The sequence below is a fragment of the Tupaia chinensis genome, unplaced genomic scaffold (assembly GCF_000334495.1).
Source record: "Tupaia chinensis unplaced genomic scaffold, TupChi_1.0 Scaffold000341_1, whole genome shotgun sequence".
Classification (NCBI taxonomy): Eukaryota; Metazoa; Chordata; class Mammalia; order Scandentia; family Tupaiidae; genus Tupaia; species Tupaia belangeri.
Genome location: NW_006159835.1, coordinates 2551286 through 2573797, shown reverse-complemented (window position 1 = coordinate 2573797; position 22512 = coordinate 2551286). Strand labels below are relative to the sequence as shown.

The 22512-nt window shown below is 46.5% G+C and overlaps 1 long non-coding RNA gene across 1 annotated transcript; it reads right to left on the bottom strand.

Annotated features, from left to right (window-relative positions):
* Positions 1–2363: 2363 nt before the first annotated feature.
* On the bottom strand, positions 2364–22218 carry LOC102470011 (uncharacterized). Its single transcript, XR_335110.3, has 4 exons — positions 22129–22218; positions 19217–19274; positions 18271–18411; positions 2364–2608 (listed from the first exon to the last, which is right to left on the bottom strand). It is a non-coding gene; the product is annotated as an uncharacterized LOC102470011 (long non-coding RNA).
* Positions 22219–22512: the final 294 nt, after the last annotated feature.

Here is a 22512-nt window from a genome sequence, read left to right as displayed (position 1 = left end):
AAAGAAAAAATATTTGTTTATTTAATTTATTATTGTTATTTTAAAGTTTACTATAGGGCACTTAATGTTCACCAGAGACAGAGAGAGAGGGGGGGGAAAGTGAGAGAGCAAGCCAGCAGGTCAGGGACTTGAACCAAGGTTGGCCAGGTGGGAGTCCACTGCCCCAACCACTATGCCACCTGCTGGCCCTAGACCTTTTTACTTAATTGCGCTCTGTATAATTTTAATACCATAGATATACTTTCTCTCTCTATATATATGTATATATACACACACATGCATGTAGAGCTGCACTTCCTATATATAGAGAGTAAGATTATTTTAGTCCTGTCAGAAAGCAAGTTTGACCCCTTGGGCGTAGATACCCTCCACTGAATGTATGGCCTAGAGCAGAGGTCCGCAACTCCCAAGCCATAGACTGGTACTGGAGATCTCTCCATATTAGGAAGGCAGGAGTCCACCTCCAGCTAGTACCCCTCTGTGATCCTTCCTTCCTTCCTTCCTTCCTTTTTTTTAAAGCAAGTCTGAAGTCTGGGGTTTGTGTAATGGCTATGTTGCTGGACTCCCATGTAGTTGATCGCAGTTTGAATCCCGCACCTGGTGGCTTAAACTCACTCTGGGCACGTGTGCGTGTGTGCCCAAGATCCCAAGAGGAGAATGGAAGAGAAGGAATTGTGGTGTGGCCATCCTCCTGGAGGGTGATTTCTCACTTTTGGTCTCTCTGTCTTTCTGGTGAGTGCATGCGCCCCATAGCAAAAACCTCCCCCTTCCCCCTCAAAGAAAAACAAACAAACAAAAACCAAGTCTGCCCCAGAGCTTTCCACTTTTACTGCTATCTCCAAAAAACCTTTGCCAAGTAGACATCCTAGGTTGTCTCTTGTCTCTAGCAGATCACACCAGCTCTTCTCTTAACCACTCCCCCTATTTCAGCAACACACTTACGGGTTGTGGAGTGGTCTCCCTCTCAGGTCAGCCTAGAATCAGGCCCCTACTAACCGCTTATGGATACTCCTTAACTCATAGTTAGGCCCCTGGGCTTGTCCCAGCCCTTAAGAAGAAGTCTCTTAGAGTTGAAATCAATGAATATCTCATACTATGCATAATTTTCCATTGCCCAAGGTAATTGTCTAGTAGTCTCACGCATCACATGCCAAGTCACAAACAAAATTTCGACTAGTTGAAAAACAACAGAAAGGATACATGCTATGTTCTCTGGCCAATTTCAAATGGAAAGTAAAGTTAACAAAGCAAATAAAAATAAACCAACTACTTGGAAATTTAAAAATACTTACTGAATCAACAATGAAATTGGGAAGGAAATTAAGAACACAAAAGGAGTTTACTCAGAAAACAATGATGGTTAAAGCATGCCACAGACATCTCTGTGGAATGTACTCAGAGTAGTACTTTCAGGAAGTTTTATGATTAAAATTTTTTTTTTTTGGTGGTTAATAAAAAGAGAATGTTGTGGGACCAGCGAATGGAGTAATGATTATGTCGCTAGTCTCCCATGCAGTCGACCGTGGTTCCAGTCCTGGACCTGGAGGCTTAAATTCACACTGGGCATGTGTGCATGTGCACCCAAAATCCCGAGAGGAGATTGGAGGGGAAGGGATCGCAGCGTGGTCACCCTCGGGGGGGTGACTTCTTGCTTTTTGTCTCTCTGTCTCTCCAGCGAGCACAGATGCCCTATAGCAAAAAAAAAAAAAAAAAAAAAAAAAAAAAGAGAGAGAGAGAGAGAATATTGTGGAAAGAATTCAACTTAAGATATTAGAAGAAGAATGAGAAGATAATCCATAGTAAAGAAGAAGAGAATTATGGCCTTGGAGCTGGCAGGTGGGATGGTGGTTAGGGTGCTAGACTCCCACATGACCGACCACGATTCAAGTCCTGGACCTAGCAGCTTGCTTTCTCACTTTCCCTCTCCCTCTCTCTCTCTCTGGTCAAATTTTAGCAATTAATTAATTAATTAAACAATTCTTCAAAAAAAATAAGAAAATTATGGCCATAGGAGCAGGAAATAATTTTGAAAATGAAAAATAATTTTAATGAACTCAATAAATAAAACCCAGAGATAAATATTTGAAAAGTGAATCCAAAATTCAATGACATTTGAATTGGGAAAGGAGATGCCAACCAGTATATAAAAATGTAAAAATAAGAAAATAGAGCACAAAAGTAAATGCCAATAACACTTGAACATAAGAATGAAAATAACTTTTTTTTATAGTGTATAAGTCCCAACTTTAACCAATATTAAACTATAACTTGGGAAGTGGGAGAAAACTTTGGAAAGTAATTCATCTGGAAATGTCCAGAGGAAGGAAGCAGAACTCATGTGGCCATGTGAAGTTCAGGACACCTTGTGGAATGGGGTAATTGAGGTTTTGATGCATCAGGGGAAACTGAGACCATCGACGTCTCAGTCACTCACGTGTCTGGGCTGAGATTGCAACCACTACAGTTCCATGCACTGCAGTGGGGAAAGCCTGTCTAGGCCTGGAATAATGGCTCCACAGAGTCATCAGACACCTCTTTCTTTCCTTCCCTCTTTTTCCTTGCCAGTCTCAGGATTGACTGTTGAAGTTTAGCCACCACATCTGCACTCCTAGAACAGGAAAGAAAGGGTGAAAGGACAGAAAAAGCACCTTCCCAGCTGAATTGGCTTCCTGGAGAAATCTTCCTGGATGTCCTACTTTGCTTTTTCCCGCTCATTAACCATAGGCCACATGACCAGTCCTTGTTGCAAGGAATGCTGGGAAATGTCATATTTTAGTTGGGTGCATTACCACCCTGAACAAAGTCACAGTTCCATTAACCAAGGAAGAAGGGGAACCTAGATAGTGGGTGGGCAACCAGCAGTCTCTGCCACATCCCCCCAGGTGAGAAGGTACGTGTTTACCAGAAAGAGACAAGGAGTGGGAGGGTGAGAAGGCACCTCCTGAGGGGCATGGTCATGGCATGATCATGGTCATGGCATGGTCATGGCATGGTCCCTTCTTCTCCATTGCTCCCTTTTGTTGGGAATTTGGGCATGCACTCAAATGTACCCTGCATGTTTTTTCAGGCCACTGACTTGAATGTACAGTCAACCATGTGTGATCCAGCTGCCTTAACCACATGCCATGGGTGGTTGCTTCATTTAAAGCAAAGCAGCCACAGTTCCTAGAGCTATTCTAGTGGATGTGCATAACCGCTATTGACTGAGTTTGAACTCCAGACTGAGGCAATCAATATAGTCTTTCCAACAATCCTACAAGGTAGACATAACCATCCGCCCCCTTGCATACTCTTGGTATATACGACTTGGAGGGCGGGTCATACAGTGAGCAAGGACTGGGACTAGAGTCTACTTCCATGGTCTTCATGTCTCCACTGTACTGCCTTTTTTTTTTTTTTTTTCCTTGCTGGTTGTCTCAGCTTGGGTTACTGGAACAACATACCATTGACTGGGTGGCTTAGACAACAGGCACTTAGATGGCACAGTGCTGAGGCTGGGAAGTCCAAGATCAGGATGCTGGCAGATGTGCTGTTTGGTGGAGGCTCACCTCCTGACTGGCAGACAGCTGCCCTCTCACTGTGACATCACTTGCTATGGGTATGCTCTTAGATCTCTCTTTCTCTGCCTCTTTTCAAAGTGCACTAATCCCATCATGAGAGTCCTGCCTTCATGACCTTAATTTAAAGCCAATTGCCTCCAAAGATAGCACCTCTAAATACCAGCAAACTGCAGGCTGGGCTTCAACTTATGAATGGGAAGTGGGCACACAAATAGCCCTAATGCTGTCACTTGCTATATCATCCAATACATATCTTTCCACTTTTCTTACTAAGATAACTCTAATTTTGTTAGGATAGCAATGCATCCATGTTAAAAAAAAATTCACTTGCAACCAAAAGAAGTCATATAACCTACTTGAGGGCCAATGAGATTTGAAAGACAGACTATTAGGTGAAGTTTCCAGAAAATATGTTCTTTTCTTAATTGAGAGAGACTAATTTAGCTGGCTTGCATTGTTTCCCTTTCTTCCTGCCTAGAACGCAGAGTCAATGTCTGGAGGCAAAGTGGCCATCTTGTACAATGAGGCTAGGCACAGCACACTGTAACAGCATGAAGTTAGGAGACACACGAGTAACTTGAAAACTTCTGCAACCTTTGCACGGGCCCCAGGGACCTTCTACTAGACTTCTTGTTACATGGGGAAAACTGCATTTGATTAAGCTGCTCTGTTGGGTTTCTATTATTATTTAGCTAAATTCAAGCCTGAGACTAGGACATTAAACTTACTTACTATACGGGCCAACTGGTGGCACAGTAGTATAACACTCTTGACACGCCAGACTCACATGAGAAGTTCGCTGTTTGTATCCCGGGCCTCCCTGTGTATGCTGGTTATGCACACATGCCTCTGAACTGCACTGGCGGGCACTGAGGGTGAATCACAGCATCAAGAGTCCTATGGATGTGTGTGTATGATTGTCTGTCTGTCTCTTTCTTCCTGTCTCTCTCTTTCTCATGAAGGAGATAAACCAAGAACAAATTTCTTTTTATTTAATGAGGACCAGCAGATGGCATAATGGTTACATTGCTGAGCTCCCACATGGCTAACCATAGTTTGAATCCAGAACCTGGTGGCTTAAAATTTATGCCAGGTACATGTGCGTGCGTGCCCAAGATCCTGAGAGGAAAATGGAGGAGAAGGGATTGCGGTATGGCCATCCCCCCAGGGGGTGATTCCTTGCTTTCTATCTCTCTGTCTTTCCGGCTAGCGTATGTGTCCTATGGCAAAAAAACTCTTAAAAAATTTTTTTTACTACAATTGTTTTTCTAAAATGAAATTTCCTTGTGTTTCTACCAATTTTTTGTTTTATGTATTTTGTAGCTATTTTCCTGGATCTTATATATTCAACATTCTTAATGCTTTTTTATTCAGAGTAATGTGTCTTTTTTATTATATGACCTTATTATTTCCTTTTTTTTTTAAGTTTCTTTTTTTTCCCATTTAATTGCCAGAAGATATGTATGTTCACCAAAGAGAGAGAAGGAAAGGGGGAAAGGGAGAAAGCACCCCTCAATGGACTGTGGTCATGCCACAATCCCTTCTCTTCCGTATCTCCATTCTGACTGGATTTGGGGCATGCATGCACACTCACATGGTGTTTTTCAGGCTGCCAGGGCCAGTATTTGAACAGCAGTTGGCCATGTGGGAGCCTGCTCTTAACTACTAAGCTGCAGGGCTGGCCCAAGTTTATTTCTTCCATGAGAGGAAGAGAAAGAGAGAGAGGGAGGAGAGAGAGAAAGGGAGAAAGAGTGGGGGGAGGAAGGTACCCCCCAACAAGGTCCTCATGCCACGATTCACCCCTAGCCTCAGCCAGCCAGGCTCACAGGTACACACATGCATGCCCAGCATGTACGTGGAGCCCTCGGGACGTGAACCCGGGACTTTCCCACCTGGCTCCAACACTGCAGAAAGTTGTGTCTCCTTGTGCCACTATGGCTGGCCTTTTTCATCCTTTCAAATATTTTTGTTTAGTAGACAGTAAATGCAATTTTTTTTCTCAGAGAGGAGAGTTGAAAACTATGATTGTTATTAGTTAGGACTAAATATAGAAAAGAAAATGTTCATTGTTTGTTTTAATTGCCCATTATGCTGAAACAATGTGACCACATGTATTTACTTATGAGATACAAATAAGAGAAAGACATAATAGAAAAAAGACAAGGAAACATAAAAATTTAAACAAAATAAGAAACCAGGAAATGACTAAAGCTAGTAGTAAATGAATATTGTGAAAATTCTCTGAAAACAAAAGTGCTTCAGTTCAGGTTGAAAACCAAAAAAAAATTTTTTTTTTAAGGAATTGTTTTTTATTTAGTTTTATTCATTGCCATCATTAAATTTAATTATTTAATTAATTAATTAATTTTATTTTTGAAGTTGAACAGAGAGACACAGAGAGAAGGAAAGTGAGAAAACAAGTTGCCAGGTCTGGGACCCAAATCGCAGTCAGTCATGTGGGAGTCCAGCCACTCTAACCACCATGCCACCTGCTAGCCCCAAAACCAAAATTTTTAAAAAGTTTTAGTAAATTAATTATAACAGGTATACTCAAGGTTTTTGTTTGTTTGTTTTGGAAAGGTTTTTTGCTATAGGGTGCATGTGTTTGCCAAAAAGACAGAGAGAGACAGAGAGATAGAAAGCAAGAAATAGCCCCCCAGGGGGATGGCCACACTGTAATCCCTTCTCCTTTATCCTCCTCCAGGGATCTTGGGCATGCACGCACATGCACCCAGTGTGAGTTTAAGCCGCTGGGTCTGGGACTCGAACTGTGATTGACCACATAGGAGTCCAGCCACATAGCCATTACATCATCTGCTGGTCCCAAAGAAAAGAACAAAACCCAGAAAATTAGGCAAATATTTTGATCAAAATCAAACAGGAAAGGGACTAGCAAATGTCATAATGGTTATGTCACTGGACTACCATGTAGTCGACTGCACTTGGAGTCCTGGGCCCTGCAGCTTAAAACTCATGCCGGGTGTGTTTGTGTGCGTGTCCAAGATCCTGAGAGGAGACTGGAGGAAAAAGGATTGCAGCATGGCCATCTCCCCTGGGGGATGATTTCTCACTTTCTGTGTCTCTGTCTTTCTCTGTCTCTCTGGTGAGCACACGCACCCTATAGCAAAAATTTCTTAAAAAAAAAAAAATAAAAATAAACAGGAGAAGGAAAAAGGAGAATTTCCTGAACTATTTGTGACCTCTGAGAGTCCCTCCCCCTCCTTTCTTTGCAGTTCTTCCACGGGTAGGGTACCCCTGCTGGCCTCTGTGTCTCACTGCAAGGGGGCTCTAAGGGATCCCAGGAAGCTGTCCCGGCACAAATTTCAGCCCACACTCACATGAGGAAGGCATAGGAGCGTCTCTATTTTTTCTTTTTTTTTTTTTTTTATAATTTATTTTATTTTATTTACTCATTCTGTAAGGGTCCAGAGATTGGTCTAACTGATGGAGACACAGAAAAGACAATGACAGTGCAACTGCAAAAGAGGCTTTTATTTTTCCAGCTAGCTGGGGTCCAAGTTTCAGCCCGTCGCAGCAGGCCTTTACAAGGACCCCGTACCTAAGATAAAGGGATCTTTTACAGTTCAGGATGTTTTCTAGACTGTAACATACAAAGGAAGGGGGTATGAGAAACGAGGGTCCAGTTTTCACCCCCTGCTCAGGTCTAGATAAGGGCTCTCAGCTAAGGGTTTGGATGACCTTGCCTCAGAGGTGCTGGGCCCTCCCGTTTTCCACTTATCTGAAAGTTCCCAGACTCCTGGTTTCCGTTGTCGTTGAGGCCCTAACAAAGTGGGCTCGGTCCCTGAAGACTCAACAGTGTAGCGATTAAGCTAACTTGCCCCAGCATTCCCTAACATGGTGGTGATTATGCTAATTCGGCCTAACAATTCATTCATTGTTTAGTTTGACCAGAGAAAGACAGAGGGGGAGAATAAAATGAGAGAGAGGAAATGAGAAAGCAAGCCACCCTGGTCCACCATGTGGGAGTGTCCAGCGCCTTAAACACCACGCCACCTGCTGGTCTCCATCTATTTTTTCTTAATGTATCTCAACTCATGTATAGGCCCCATTCTGTCAGGGTGTCCCAAACTTCCCAGCCACTTTGTGCCCACATCCTTTCCTTAGATTGTCTGGTTTCTGGAGGAGTCACTTGGGGTTGGGGTGGAATGGCAGATGCTCCTGGGTTGCTATGGAGACACAGGGCCCCTCAGGGCTGGACACTTCTTCTGGGTGTTCACAGGAGCCTGTGGATCTCTCTGTGAGGCGGGACAGGCCTCTGTGGCTGCCCTGTCTCTGCACACCCGCCCTCCTCCTCTGGGGTCTTACTGCTAAGTGGGATTTCGTCTGGAAAGTGAGGCGTAGTGCTCCCGTCCTCCGTCCTCCGCAGGCTCTGGTCCGCCCTGTTGAGATTTTGGTCTCTTCCAGGATTTCAGCCTAGGGCACAAGGCCCTGAAGCCCTTTTCTCTGTGATCCATAACATTTAAGCCAGAGGCAGCAAAAAAATGGCATGCCGGGCAGATCCAGGAGGGATGTCATTTGGCTCAGACAGTGTTTACAGATTCTTTTGAAAAATATATGAACGTTGTTTTTTACATCAGAGCTTCAGTTTTCATATCTAAATACCAATTTACAGGAAATGCAGAAGACAGAAGAGCATGTTAAATGACACCAGGAACATTGAAACTGTGGGAAACTCCACAGAACAGAGGACCTCGTTTCTTTAGCGTAACACAGTTAGGGCAGAAATGAGGGCGCAAGAGGGGAGGACTAAGCCCGCAGATTAAGGGAGACTTTAACTGTTATATTATTAGTCATTCTTCATGTGTGGACCATGTTTGGATCCTATTTCAAACTGTAAAAAATAAAACAATATGGGGCTAGCAGGTGGCGTAGTGGTTAAGACACTGGACTCCTACGTGACCGACCACCGTTCAAGTCCCAGATCAGGTGGCTTGGAAACTCATGCCATCATGCGTGCATGCATGCCCAAAATCCCAGGTGGAGAATGGAAGAGAAGGATTGCAGCATGGTCATTCTCCCTGCAGGGTGAATATATATATACACACATATATATATAAAATAAACATTTCATGATAAAACTGTAAATTTTAACACAGGCTATTATTTACTGTTTTAAAAATATTGAGATTTTGGAATCAGCAGTTGGCATAATGGCTGTGTCGCTGGACTCCCATGTAGTCGACCACAGTTTGAGTCCCAGACCTGGTGGCTCAAACTCACTCCGGGCGCGTGTGCGTGCGTGCCCAAGATCCTGAGAAGAGAATGAAGAAGAAGGGATTGCAGCGTGGCCATCCCTGCTGGGGGGTGATTTCTCGCTTTCTGTCTCTCTGTCTCTCTCTCTATGTCTGGCGAGCGCACACGCCCTATAGCAAAAACCTCTCTAAAAAAAAGAAAAAATTGAGATTTTATTTAAGTATGACATTGTGTCATGGTGAGAAACAAGAGTTCTATCTTTACAAATAAAATGATGAGTCTGGGATTTACTTCAAAATAATTGAGGATGAAAGGGAGTAGGTGGGGTTATAAATGAACGAAATTGTAATCAATAGTTACTGAAACTTGGTGGTGAGTCAGTGGGGTTCATTATATTCTTATGTTTATTTCAAAATATGTGACAAGTTTTGTATAATAACTTTAACATTTTTTATTCATCATAATCATTATTATTTTTTAAATTGAACAGAGAGAGACAGAGAGAGAGGGAAACTGAGAAAGCAAGTCGCCAGATCAAACTGGTCAGTCACATGGAAGTCTAGCGCCTTAACCACCATGCCACCTGTTGGCCCTATAATAACTTTTTAAAAGTAGAGCTTTCAAATAAAAAATTATGATTTAGGGGTTCTCTTAAAAAAAAAAAAAAAAGGCAAGATCTGGTAACACCAGGCCAGGCTTCCACATCGCAGTGGCCAGTTTGTGCTTTTGAGCCTCGGCCTAGAGGCCGTCCAGGTACAATCTGGATAGGAACTCACTGTCCTCACTGTCCTTCTAGCCTTGGTCTCCTCTTTCTCATGATGACTCTCACCCAGCTCTTGTTTCTGTGCCGTGAGTCCTTTTGATCCCTCCAGAGTTCAGGATTTGGAAACTCAAAAGCCAGAAACAGACCCTCCTCTGCCCACAGCTTTCTGCCATAATGTGCCTTCCCTGAAGGAGGCAGAACTGAACAAAATGATACTTTAAATGGGGATGGGGGGGGCTTACAGATGGCATAGTAGTATGTCACTGGATTCCCACATGGCCAACCACAGTTTGCCAGTGACTTGAAACTCACACCAGGTGCATGTGTGTGTGTGCCCAAGATCCCAAGAGGAGAATGGAAGAGAAGGGACTGTGGTGTGGCCATCCCCCCGAGGGGTGATTTCTTGCTTTCTGTCTCTTTCTCTCTCTGTCTCTCTGGCAAGCACACGTGCCCTATACCAAAAATATCTCTCTAAAAAAAAAAAAAAACCAAAAAACAAAAGCAATGAGGATAGGAAGGAAAACCCAGGGGAAATTTGGTGCAGATGTATTAGGTCACTGGGGAAGTCAGGACATATTTCTATGCAAAATAATGCATCATGACTTTCCTGACGACTTAATAGGTGCAGATCTTATACCTATAGAATAGCAAGTATTGAAAAATAGATGAAACCAAGTAGGGCCAATGCTGAAGGAAAATAGGGACTGTCTACAAAAGTTAGTGGGATAACCTCTCTGGCAAGGGTCTGGAAGTGTTAAGGGAAACTGAATCCAGAAAGATCTTCCAATCTCACTCCTGGATTCTAAGTCCAGAGAAACTCTACCCCAGGCCCCAGCAAGACATGCAAGAATGGGTTCATTGTAGAATTGTCAATAATGGAAAATATCTGAAGACACTTAGACTTTTTTTTTTTTTTTGGAGAGGTTTTTGCTATAGGGTGTGTGCACTCACCAGAAAGACAGAGAGATAGAAAGCAAGAAATCACCCTTCAGGGGCGATGGCCACATCAAAATCCCTTCTCCATTTTCCTCTCCAGATCTTGGGCATGCACACACACATGCCTGGTGTGAGTTTAAGCCACCGGGTCCGGGACTTGAACTGCAGTCGACTAATGGGAGTCCAGCGACATAGCCAGTACGCTAACTGCTGGTCCCTAAACATTTATTAATAGGAAAGTAAAGAGAAAAAATCCATTATATGCAAAGGATGAGTGCTGTTCAGCAGATGAAAGGAATGCTCTGGCCCTTGTGCACTCATACCAACTTGGAGAAACCTCAAACACCTCACTTTAGACAGGTGAGAACCAGTATGAGATGTATATGGAAAGACAACATGCATTTAAAAAAATATGTACAAAATGATACCAGTATCTAGCCTGGGTGTAAATAGAAATATAGACTGGGAGGACACACAAAACCACAGGAAGGGGGCGCTGGCAGAGGCAGCACAAAGGGCACACCCTGATTCCACACCACATGGAAGCTCCTGCATCCCGTCTGGAGATCTCCCTGTGCACCCCGGCTGCACAAGCCTGTGGTCCGGGCTAGCTGAGGATGGGAGTGGGTCAAAGCATGAAGACTCTGTTGAGTGTCTCTCATGGAAGAAATTTAAAGTAGAAACTAGCAGGGCCAGTAGATGGCATAGTGGTTATGTTGCTGGACTCCCAATGGTTCACTGTGGTTCAAATCCTGGACCCAGTGACTTGAAAATCATGCTGTGTGTGTGTGTGTGTGTGTGTGTGTGTGTATGTCCAATATCCTGGGAGAAGAATGGAGAAGAAGGGATTGTGGCGTGGTCATCCCCCCTGAGGGGGGTGATTGCTCACTTTCCTTATTTCTCTCTCTCTGGTGAGCGCGGGCATCCTAAGGTCAACCTCTTTATATATGTTTTTAAAAATGTAAAAAGATAAGCTTCAAAGGAAAGCACAGGAATGGATCCTAAGGTGAGAGGAGAAAATTGGGGAGATAGGGTGAAGGGTCAAAAAATAAGTAGGTTAGATAAACCTGGTGACGTGAAACTCACGTTAGGTGCATGTGTGTGTGTGTGCCTGCCCAAAATCCCGAAAGGAGAACGGAAGAGAAGGGATTATAGTATGGCCACCCTCCGTGGGGGGTGATTTCTCACTTTCTGTCTCTGCCCCTCTGGTAAATTAACATGCCCTATAGCAAAAACCTCTTAAAACACAAATAGGATAAAAGTGAGCCCTGTATGCACTAACAAAGATGCCATGCCTTGAATGAGGGAGCATGCCTAACTCAATCTGAGCGTACGAGGTCTCTGCCAACAGAAGAGCAAGCCTAAATGAAATGTCGGCTAATATTTAACTCCTGTGGAAAGAGAACGTGTCTGTGAATATCCCGAGGTCTAATATGTGACCCAAAGCTGCAGAGCCAGGGATCACTCAGGAGTGGGTGCAGTGTGGCTGCGGGCAGCTCCAGGGGAAGCTGTTTCCTTGGGTTCTCTCCTGCTGGCTGGTGTTATTCTGGGGTCACTTCACATGATGGCCCTAGGTGGCTTTAATAATCATGGTGACATTCAGCCTTCTTGAGGCACTGCTGACTACCCTCAGGGAATATCTGGGTCACAAGATTTTCCCATAGACGGTGTCACCACGTCCCACAGTGCTTTCAGCCTGTCATTAATCTCAGGGCCCAGCAAAGTCAGGATGCCCTGGGAACAAACACCTACCCTCAGGACCAACCAGCGTGACACCTGGCACGCCCAGAACTGTCCGGCTTATTTTCCCTGTGACAGAGGGTGCAGTTCAGCCAGCAGCTCCGTTTTCTCTTGAAGCCGTGCTGTTGGGGACTGCCAGGGAGAAGGATAGATGATGAGTTGCTGTCTCTGGAATCCATCCTTCTTCTCGCCTTCCTGTTTCCTCCCTCTTTTCTTTCTACAAACACATATTCAATGCTGAGTACACGCCAGGCTCTGGGTAGGCACTTCTGACATTGTTGTCTACCCTTGAGGAAAGGAGTCTAGCAGGGGCAAGCAGTGAGCATGGCTAAGCATGACACTCTTGAGCGGCCAGGGGGCTTTGGAACCATAGAAGCAGGCAGCCACATCAGATGGGAGGCATCAGAGAGGGCTTCTGGGAGATGGTGCTTCTTGAGCTGAGTCAGAAGGACCAATGGAGTCGACAAGAAGGGGAGAGGTGTTCCTGCTGGAGACAAGAGCGTGTGCCGTGGCTGGGAGGCCTAAACAGCGCGAGGCACCAGGAGGCTGTCAGTAGTTCATCATGACTGGATTTGGGGCCCAGAAGGGCCCTGGGTTCTAGGTGGTAACTCGAGACCTGTCCCCTCTCAGAAGCCTGCAGTCACTGCCCCAGCCCAGGAGGCTCCGTGTTCTGAAACCTTGGGCCACCCGTTTGCAACCACATGTTTCCCCAGTGTTCTCACTTTGGGGGTGAAGGTTCATTTCTCAGTCTCTACTGAAACCGAGGCCCACGCGGTCAGTGCACGTGGGGATTGCAGATAGAAGTCTGACTGCTTTTTTCCATTTTTCCAAAATCCTTTCCAGAGGGCCTAGAGGGAGTCATGCCCACAAACATTAGCAGACCATTTTGACCCATTGGTAACAGGATTCTTCTTACCTTCTGTCCCTGGCATAGTATTGGAGTATCTTTGTGACATAGGCTAAGCTCCTTATTGCTGTTAAAGTACATTCCTTTCTGATCTCAGCAACCTTTGTTTTCCAATCAGCACTCTAAAAACTGTACAACCCACCTATAACCTACAAGCCCCATCCCCTGCTTCCACACCTTTTTTGACCAGACCAATGGAAAAACTCTTCACTATAATTCCAAACGCTGCTTCCTCTCTGGGCCTAGGTCACTCAAATTTGTGCTTTGAAATAAACCACAACAGAATGATGCACCCCATCCTCTTTTTCTCTTTTTTTCATTTTTTTTTTTTAAGACAGGTCTCCTGTTGTTATCCTCCTGCCTCAGTCTACCAGCTGCCTCAGGAGCCAATAAACCTGACTCTTTTTCAGATAGGGTCCCACTGTATCCCCCAGGCCAGCCTTGTGCCTCCCGAGTTACAGGGTGACAGGTGCATGCCCGCTTACTCAGCCTTCATGTTTTTTTTTTTTTTTGGAGAGATTTTCACTGTAGGGCGCGTGCGCTCGCCAGACAGACAGAGAGAGACATAGAGACAGAAAGCGAGAAATCACCCCCCAGGGGGGATGGTCACGCCGCAATCCCTTCTCCTCCATTCTCCTCTCGGGATCTTGGGCACGCACGCACACGTGCCCGGCGTGAGTTTTAAGCCACCGGGTCCGGGACACGAACCGCGGTTGACTACGTGGGAGTCCAGCAACATAGCCATTACGCTAACTGCTGGTTCCCACTCAGTCTTCATGTTGGACCAGGAATCCAACCCAGGTCTTCCCTGTAGTCTCATACTTAGGGCAGCAGCATCTTAGCAGTAAGCGCCACTGCAGCTGGGATGACTCACCCTATTCTGAGTGGGTGTGTTCGTCAGCGAGACCAGGCTGAGGTAGTGAGTAGCAGCACCAAATCCCACCCCAGCCCCTTGGGTCTTCAGCCTCTGCAAGGATGTGGCTGAGCCTAGCTGATACCTGGGACAGTCCCTAGGGGAGTGTTCTTCTCAGGGGAGAACTGAAAGCCTGTCGTAGCCAAGCCTCTCAGAACATGCCCAGTGACCCACATCTCCTGGTTTCCTTGCCCGTGTATACTCCTCTCCCACACTGTGTCAGGGTTGGTCATAAATAGCAGAAGTGATGTATATGCCTTCGAAACTGGCTGAGAAAAGACATTATGATATCTGCCTTAGTTTCTGCCTCAGGCTGCTCACTTTACAAGAAGCCAGCTGCCAGGCTGTGCAGTCATTCACGCAGCTCTCTTGGAGGGCCTCATGGTCAGGAACTGAGGCCTTTTGCCCACAGCCATGTGAGAAGCCATCTTGGATGCGGGTCCTTCAGCCTAGTCAAGTCCTCCCAGAACAGTGGCCCTGGCTGGTCCCTTGAATGAAACCTCAGGAGAGATCCTGAGCCAGAACCATTCCAACTCTCAGATACGGTTAGAGATGATGAATGTTGAAGCTGCGAAGTTTTAGGGTAATTTGTTACCGAGTGATAGATAACTGGCACAAAGCACTTGGCATCTCTAAGTTTTTCCTGCTATGTCTTCGGGGAGGCTTCCAGGCTAGAGATTCACCTCCTCTGCCAGACAGGAAATATTAGGGCTTCCAAAAGGTCACAGCCATTCACTTCGTGTTCTTTCCCTCACTCCTTCTCCCTCCTAAAGTACTTCCCTTTGTGGGACCAAAATCCCAACAGCAGGTGCAGAAAGAAATCCTTAACTGAACTTCCCCTATTTGATTAAGTCTCCAGTCAGAGAAGACTGGCCTTGGGCACTGATGCATTCCAGAAACACTATGCAAACTGCCTCACCAGAACCTTCTGTTCTTTGAAGTCCCATAGCACCCACCTCCCCTTCCATTAAGACAGTATATGAACTTTTATCTTTGGCTATTTATTTAAAGGGGCTCATTACTGATGCTCCCAGGTGTTAATGACCTTGTCTTTTCTCCTGTTAATCCATCACCAGTCAGTTCTAATGGAAGAAATCCTGCTCAAAACTAAATGGATAGAGGAAAAGTTTTTCCTCTTACCACTCTGGAATTAAAGAAATCCCCAGGGGCTATTTAGTGGAACTTTTTGGAGCCCTTTGCTCTGAATTTTCTCTCAGTTCAAATGAACTTTCCCTAAGAACAACAACCTTTTTAGGGGAAATAATCTAAGGATTTACAACCCCCATCATCCACTCCACTCTCCCCTGCCCTTGGTGCAGATGGGCAGGGACCTGCAGAAATATGTCTGCTAGACTTTTGGCCACAGCAGACGTTTTCTGGTCTGTAGCAACTCCTGTTTGGGTTCTGGCACGTAGCATTGACTATGTGCTCTGTTTGAAGCACTTTACAGATCAGAAACCATTTGATTTTCATAATAACCTTTTGATGTAACTGTTACTAGTGTCCTTATTTTACAGATAATAATCCTGGAGCACAGAGAGGTCAAGCGATTTGCCCAAGGTCACACAGTGAGTGGCAGAGGCAGCCTGGCTGTGTGCTCTGCTCCGAGATGAGAACTGACCCTGTGTCCATCTTGTCCATTGACCCGGTGAGCATTCCATGCTGCTGGGGGACTGTTCCTTGGCTCCTGGGGCTGGTTCAGGCTACGGTGAATCCAGGAGTCCATGTCTAAGCAGGCCATCACCTCCTGAGGAAGCTGGACTACAGCCTTACCAGGAAAAACCATGAGAGCTCACCTTCCAAGAAGGCCAACCTGACCCAACCCTGAGGGTCGGCCTGACCACTGCGGGGATGCCCCTACCTCATCTTCCTGGAGCAGAGCTTTGCAACCCAGGGCAATTTAGCCCCTAGGACACTTGGCAATGTCTAGTGACATTTTCGATCGTCATGACTAGAAGGGCTGCTACTGACATTTAGTGTGCTGAGACCAGAGAGGTTGCTACACATTCTAAAATGCACAGGACAGTCCCCACAACCAAGCATGATCTGGTCTAAAATATTAAGAGTGCCACCATCAAGAAACCATGACCATGGCACCTGTAAGGCTGAAGATCTCTCTCGTGTGATCTGATTCCGGTTATAATAATCGTCCTTGATGGGGTGTGTGTGTGTGTGTTTAAACTACATCCTCACCTCAGCATCTCCAGAAGCCACAACAGAACATGGAGGACTCAGTTTGAACCTCAGCCCCAAGTTCTTAGAAAGAAAAGGAGGATTTTGAGGTAGACAAATGTAGCCACCATCATTTTGTATCTGTTCTAAGCACTTTACCTTTTTTTTAGATTTTTGTCATGGGGCAAGTGTACTTGCTGGAGAGAGACAGGGAGGTAGAAAGTGAGAAATCATCCCCCGGGTGGATGGCCACACCACAATCCCTTCTCCTCTTGGCATTCTGGGCATGCAAGCACACGCACACTGTGTATTTTTCAAGCTGCAGGATCCGGGACTCGAATTATGCAGACTGCCATGTGGGATCCAGTGCCTTAACCTCCTTGCTACTTTTGTTGCAGAAAACCAGATACCGAGGAATGGAAAGCAGCACTCAGAGAGATTAGGAGAACTGTTTATTGCATTGGTGGGCACAGAGGAGTTAACACTCAAAATCTCTGACCTGACGGGGGTTAGACATGGTCTTTTATGGGGGAATTGGGCTCAGATCCCGCCCTACACAGCTTCAAAGGAAGGAGTCAGAGAAGCAGAAAATCTAAGGTACCAATCTCTTCAAAGTACTAACCCACCCAAGGTTTTCAGGTTACCCTGTAGCTCCAGGGAGGGGCAATAAGTTTGCTGGAGGGCAGAAACCTTAGACAGCTATCAGCCCTGAGTTAGTCATAGGAATTTAACAGTTTATAATGGAGACACTCCTCCAAGATGGAGTCTCTCCTTTAAGATGGAGTCTCACCTGCTTCACTTTCTGGCCTGTACTTTATGTATCTTATCTTATCTTGTTCTCATAAGGCAGCCTTTGATGCTTTTATTACCCATATTGACTTGTCCTCCTCCTAAGGCTGCCTTTGATGCTGGGATAAAGCCCACACGCAGGGGTGATCAAGCCCACACTTGCAGTGAGACACTGGTTCTTGTCTCACGCTCAGGAAGAATTAGCGTCGTGGACTCAGAGTAGGTATAGTAAAGTGGGGAGCTTATTAACAAAGCGGGAGTTTATTAAATGAGAGGGAAGGAAAAACAGAGCTCCTAAGAAGGGAGGGGTCTCGGAAAATGGCTAGCCAAGGAAGAACTGTGGCAAGGGTTTTTTTTAATTTGGGTCAGGAAGATGTTTGCCTGGATTTGTTCTAGGTGGGGCTTGTGCATGCATTCCCCTCCTGGTGCGGAGGGGCACATGCTGGAGGGGTCTAATTATTCTCCTCATTTTGAAGTGGGTACCAAGGGCTGGAGATTCTTTGTCTTGAAGTTTTGGGTCACTAAAGCCATTATCTTGTCTTGTTCCTGGAATGGGGTAGGGCCTGGAAAAAGCCTTTAGTTTAAGTCTCGGTCAAGCCACCTAGGTCAATCACCGAGCCACCACTGCCTCCATTGCAAAACTCAGCCATTTTGTGATTCCATTTGGGGCCTATATCCTGTCTATATCTTTGGGCTCCCTGTCTCCTACCTCACTATTTTGCATATTGAGAAACTGAGGCTTAAAGAAGTTAATCAACTTGCCCAAGGTCACATAGCTAAGTGACAGTCAAGTTCCTAGCCTATGCAGTCACTGACAGGCACACCCAATCCAAGTAAGGATGGCCAGTGCCCAGGGAGAGCCCGCCTGGGTGGTTGCCTTCCACCTGCCTCGCGCTCTGCCCTGGGGACAGAGGGTCATTACCTCTCACTCCACAGCCCAGGTTCTCAGAGTCAGCAGAGGACAGGTTATCTGCTTTAAAGAGATTCCTGAAAAAGGAAGGGGAAGAGTGGAGAGAAGCAAGAGGCAGCTTGGTACTTGCACAGGGACAGTTAAGACAAAGGACAGGGCTGGGAAGCGATGGTTGAGGAAGTGAGGTCAGGGAGCTTTTAATTATTTATTATCTCCGGAAAAGAATGGGAGGTCTGTTTCTAGGCCCTAAATACCCTCCTTTGATCCCTGTGCATATCAGAGATAAATGAGTCACTCTCAGGCCTCAGACATTAATGATTGTCCTAATTATCACCCTAAGTGACCTTCCCCATTGGTATTTCTTACCATTCCCTGTGAAGTAGCTGTGTCACGGTTTAACCAGGTCCAGGAGCCGGCAGAACGGAAGTGGGGTGCACTCGTTATTCCTGGGGCGAGCGTTGGTTCTCAGTCCCAGCCTGTTTGCAGAGGTGAAATTGGCTTCTGCTCCTAACGTAGAACAAAGCCAGATGCCAACTTTTGCCTTGAAACTAGGGGTACTGGAGGAAGAACCAGCTTTAGGGCTCTGTCAACCCTGACTTGGGAGAGGCCTTTCCCCCAGCGTTTGCAGGGTTGCTGGGTCTTCTGAAAGCCACAGGGAGTCTGCCGCCAAGGGGACATCCGACCTCTCCCCAGGCCCCTTCCGATGCAGCCGGGCAGAGCTTTGAAGTTGTTTGCGAGCTGCTCCAGAGCCCTGACCCTCGGCTGGAATTAGCCGGCAGCCCTGCCCGGTCCCAGGAGATTGGTCCGCAGCTATTGCAAGCTTGGCCCCCACCCCCAAGCCACGGATTGCTTTTTCCTTAGGCTGAAATACCAGGGAGGGAAAGGCCTCAGAACCCCACTGGGAGACATTCTCTGCGTGTTTACAGTTTCTCAAGGGGCGGGAGATGACCCAGAATGGATCTGAAGGCAGGCACTTTCAATACTAGCTCGCTGGGGGTGGTGTGTGGAAAGAGGAAGGGTAAAGGGAGGAGGACCCCGCGACTGCCGCCGAAAGCCTCCCACCTCCCACCTGGGCCAGGGAGGAGGAGGAGGAGCAGGTGCCTCCAGCCTTTCCAGTCATGGCCGCCGCACCTGGTGCAGCCGCAGATCAAGCTCGGGGGACCTCTGCCTCTCTGAGCTTTATCACCAGAGGCTTCTGCTGTATTCTTACTTACGACCCCCAGAAAGGCCGTGTATGAAAAGGAGGGGTGGGGGTAGGGAAGAAAGGAAGGGGGAGAGGGGAGAAAAAAGGCGCACGGAATTCCAAGCCTACCTGCTAGGAATAGTTGGCTTTCGGAGTAGAAACTCTGGGCAATGGTGCCATCTCGTGGCTGTGAGGAGAAATTACAATTAACACCCCCGCAGCCCTGACTGCGTAATCCTGGTGGCTGCACCTGCGGACAAACGGGTGGGTCTGGTCCCCCCCCCAGGCAATCTCCCTTTCTCCCACTGATACCCCCAACTCCTGAAGACGGCACACTCTAGTACGTAGCTCGTGGAGGAATCCATGTTTGAGCAGTGAGATACCTGCTGCTTGGCGTTGGACTCAACCCTGACTTTAAGACTTAATGAACACAAGCTCTTACTATGTGCCTGGCACTGTCTGGAGACCCAGGGACCCACCTGACTGGAAATAAGACTGTCCCCATCCATGCACCATACATTCTAACTAGGGAGACAAATATTAGACACATAAATATAAATTATAATGGGAAGTAGTCATCCGTGCCGTGAGGGAGAACAGAGCAGTGTACTGAGCTGTTTCAGATAGGGTAATTCATGGCTTAGCAAGTGTCCCTCTTGCAGAGGCTGACTGGGGTGAGGGAGCAGCCAAGTGGCTATCTGAGGGAGGAAGGAGCTGACAGGGAAGGCTCGGTTCACTGTGTGCAGCCTCTCTGGGCCAGGATTCCAGGTTAAGCCCTGGAGATGATGCACATGGGGTCATCTGGGCTTGGGGTGTCTGGTCCCACACCATATCTAACTCCACTTGTGGGGCCAGCTGCTGGTGTGGTAGTTAAGATGGCTGGGTCCTGGGGTCAGTAGGTGGCATGGTGGTTATAGCAGTGGACTCCCACTTGGTTGACCATGGTTAGAGTGTCAGACCTGGAGGTTTGAAAATTACGCCAGGCACTTGTGTGTGCGTGCCTCAAATCCTAGGAGGAGGGGACCAGCAGTTAGCATAATGGCTATGTTGCTGGATTCCCATGTAGTCGACCGTGGTTTGAGTCCTGGACCCAGCAGTTTAAACTCATGCCAGGCGCGTGTGTGTGCATGCCCAAGGTCCCAAGAGCAGAATGGAGGAGAAGGGATTGTGGCGTGGCCATCCCCTCTGAGGGGGTGATTGCTCGCTTTCTATCTCTCTGTCTCTCTTTGTCTTCCTGGCGAGCACACGCGCCCTATAGCAAAAACCTCTCCAAAAAAAAAAAAAAAAAAAAGAATCCTAGGAGGAGAATGGGGGAGAAGGGGGCAATTTCTTGCTTTTTCTCTCTGGCAAATGCATGCATCTATGGCAAAGAACCTTAAAAACAAACAAACAAACAAACAAAACCAGATGGCTGGATCCTACATGGCCAGCTGCATGGTTTGAATCTTGGGCTCATGTGCATGCATGCCTAAAATCCAAAAGGAGAATGGAGGAGAAGGGATTGCAATGTGGTCATCTCCTGTGGGAGGTGATTTTTCACTTTCCCTCTATCTCTGGCAAGTGCACTCACCCTAAAAAAAAACTTTTTTTTTTTTTTTTAAAGAAAGAAGCCACTTGCCTGGGGAGGCTCTAGAACATTCTGAATCCAAAACTTTTTGGCTTTCATCCTTCTGAATACAAAAACTGACTTTTGATGTGAGAAATTTGAGGCACTTTCACTGTCTGGGAGAGGGTTTTCTTTTTCTAAACTGTTGAATTCCCTTCCTCTTATTATTATTTAAATTTTGCATTTGTTTATGTCACAGGGCACATGTACTTGCCAGAGAGACAGAGAGAGGGGAGGAAGAAAGCCTCTCTCATCAGGGCATGGTCACACCCTGATCCCTTCGTTTCTCCCTCCTTTTGGGATTTTGGCATGCACACATATGAAACCAGCATGTTTTTTAAGCCACCAGAACTAGGAATGGAATCGTGTGGTCAGTCATGTGGGATCTGGCTCCCTTAACCATGGGGAGGCCCCATTGGGCTCCCTTCTGTGATCCCACAACCCTGCCTTAGCCAAGGCCTCAGATCTCCAGCTGAATGTCGGCACTAAGGTTGCAACAACAAAAAAAGCAACTCTTAGCAACTCTTGCGGAGAACAAACCCAGCTGTTGGGAGCTGGTTCATTGCCAGTTCCTGTTCGGGGCAGCCCGCTCTGCCCGAGCATGTGTTCCCCAGTTAGCAGGAGCAGAGTGTCCAGGCGTGTTGACCGAACATCACCTGAAACGCTGGGCCAGGAGGCAGAGTGCTGAGCTTTTCCTTTATTCTGAAGGCTTGTATTCCACGTAGGTCAGGGAGCTGGTTGCTTACAAGTAAAACTGTTCCAAAAACTTGATTGCTATCGCGGCTTGTTTGGGGTTTGCTTTTCCAGTATTTGAATCAACTAGTACTGAATCAAATATTTCCTGAGGCCCTCAGGGTGGATGAGGAGACGGTTTCATCAGGTTACTTGATTCAGAAGGGCAGAAATGCCCGCAGCAAGAAATCTGAGAGAGCTTTTCCTCAGTGTGGGCACTCACAATGCCTGTTTCCTATGGGGCTAAGCCTCCCCGTCTGGGGCAGCCTGCTGAGTGGGCCTTTCCCCAGAGCAGCGGCTTTGTAATCTTGGTAAGTGACTTCCACCAAAGTAGCAAATACAAAACAAATGCTCCCCTTAATGAAAACCCCATTTGAATGTTAGAAAATATCTTCACAAGACAGCAGGTGGTGTGGAGGTTAAGGTGCTGGATCCCATATGGCCAACCTCATGGTTTCAGTCCTGAACCTGGTGGCTTGAAAAATTGTGCTGAAGGCGTGTGCTGCACGCCCAAAATCTGGAGAGAAGACTGGGGAAGAAGGGGTTGCTGCGTGGCCCTCCCCCTTGAGGGTGATTTCACACACACACACACCTGCTGGGATCTCTCTTTCTCTCTGATGAGTGCATGCACACACCCAATAGCAAAAACAAAAAAGAAGTGGAGTGGGGAGGAGGAAGAAAAGGAGAAGGAGAAGGCACCCACCATGAATCTGGTCTTTCTCTTCGTGGTTTGGCAACCTTATTTCAGTGTGTTCTTGCCAACTGATGGTTTCAGAGGGCTCTATTGGAGAGGAAGTCCCTGGAAAAGAAAGCATATCTTGTTCCATAGAACAACCTTCCAGGGGCTGGCAGGTGATGTGCTGGTTAAGGGCACTGGACTCACACGTGGCCAACTGTGGTTCAAGTCCCGGACCTAGCAGTTTGCTTTCTCACTTTTTTTTTTTTTTTTCTCTCTCTCTCTGTCCCTCTCTAGATGAATAAATAAATAAATAAATAAATAAATAAATAAAGTTAAAAAGATCCTTGCTGTTGGGCAATTTGCCCTGCAGGCACCTGCAAGCTCCTGCCCTGGCTCTCCAAGGGGGAT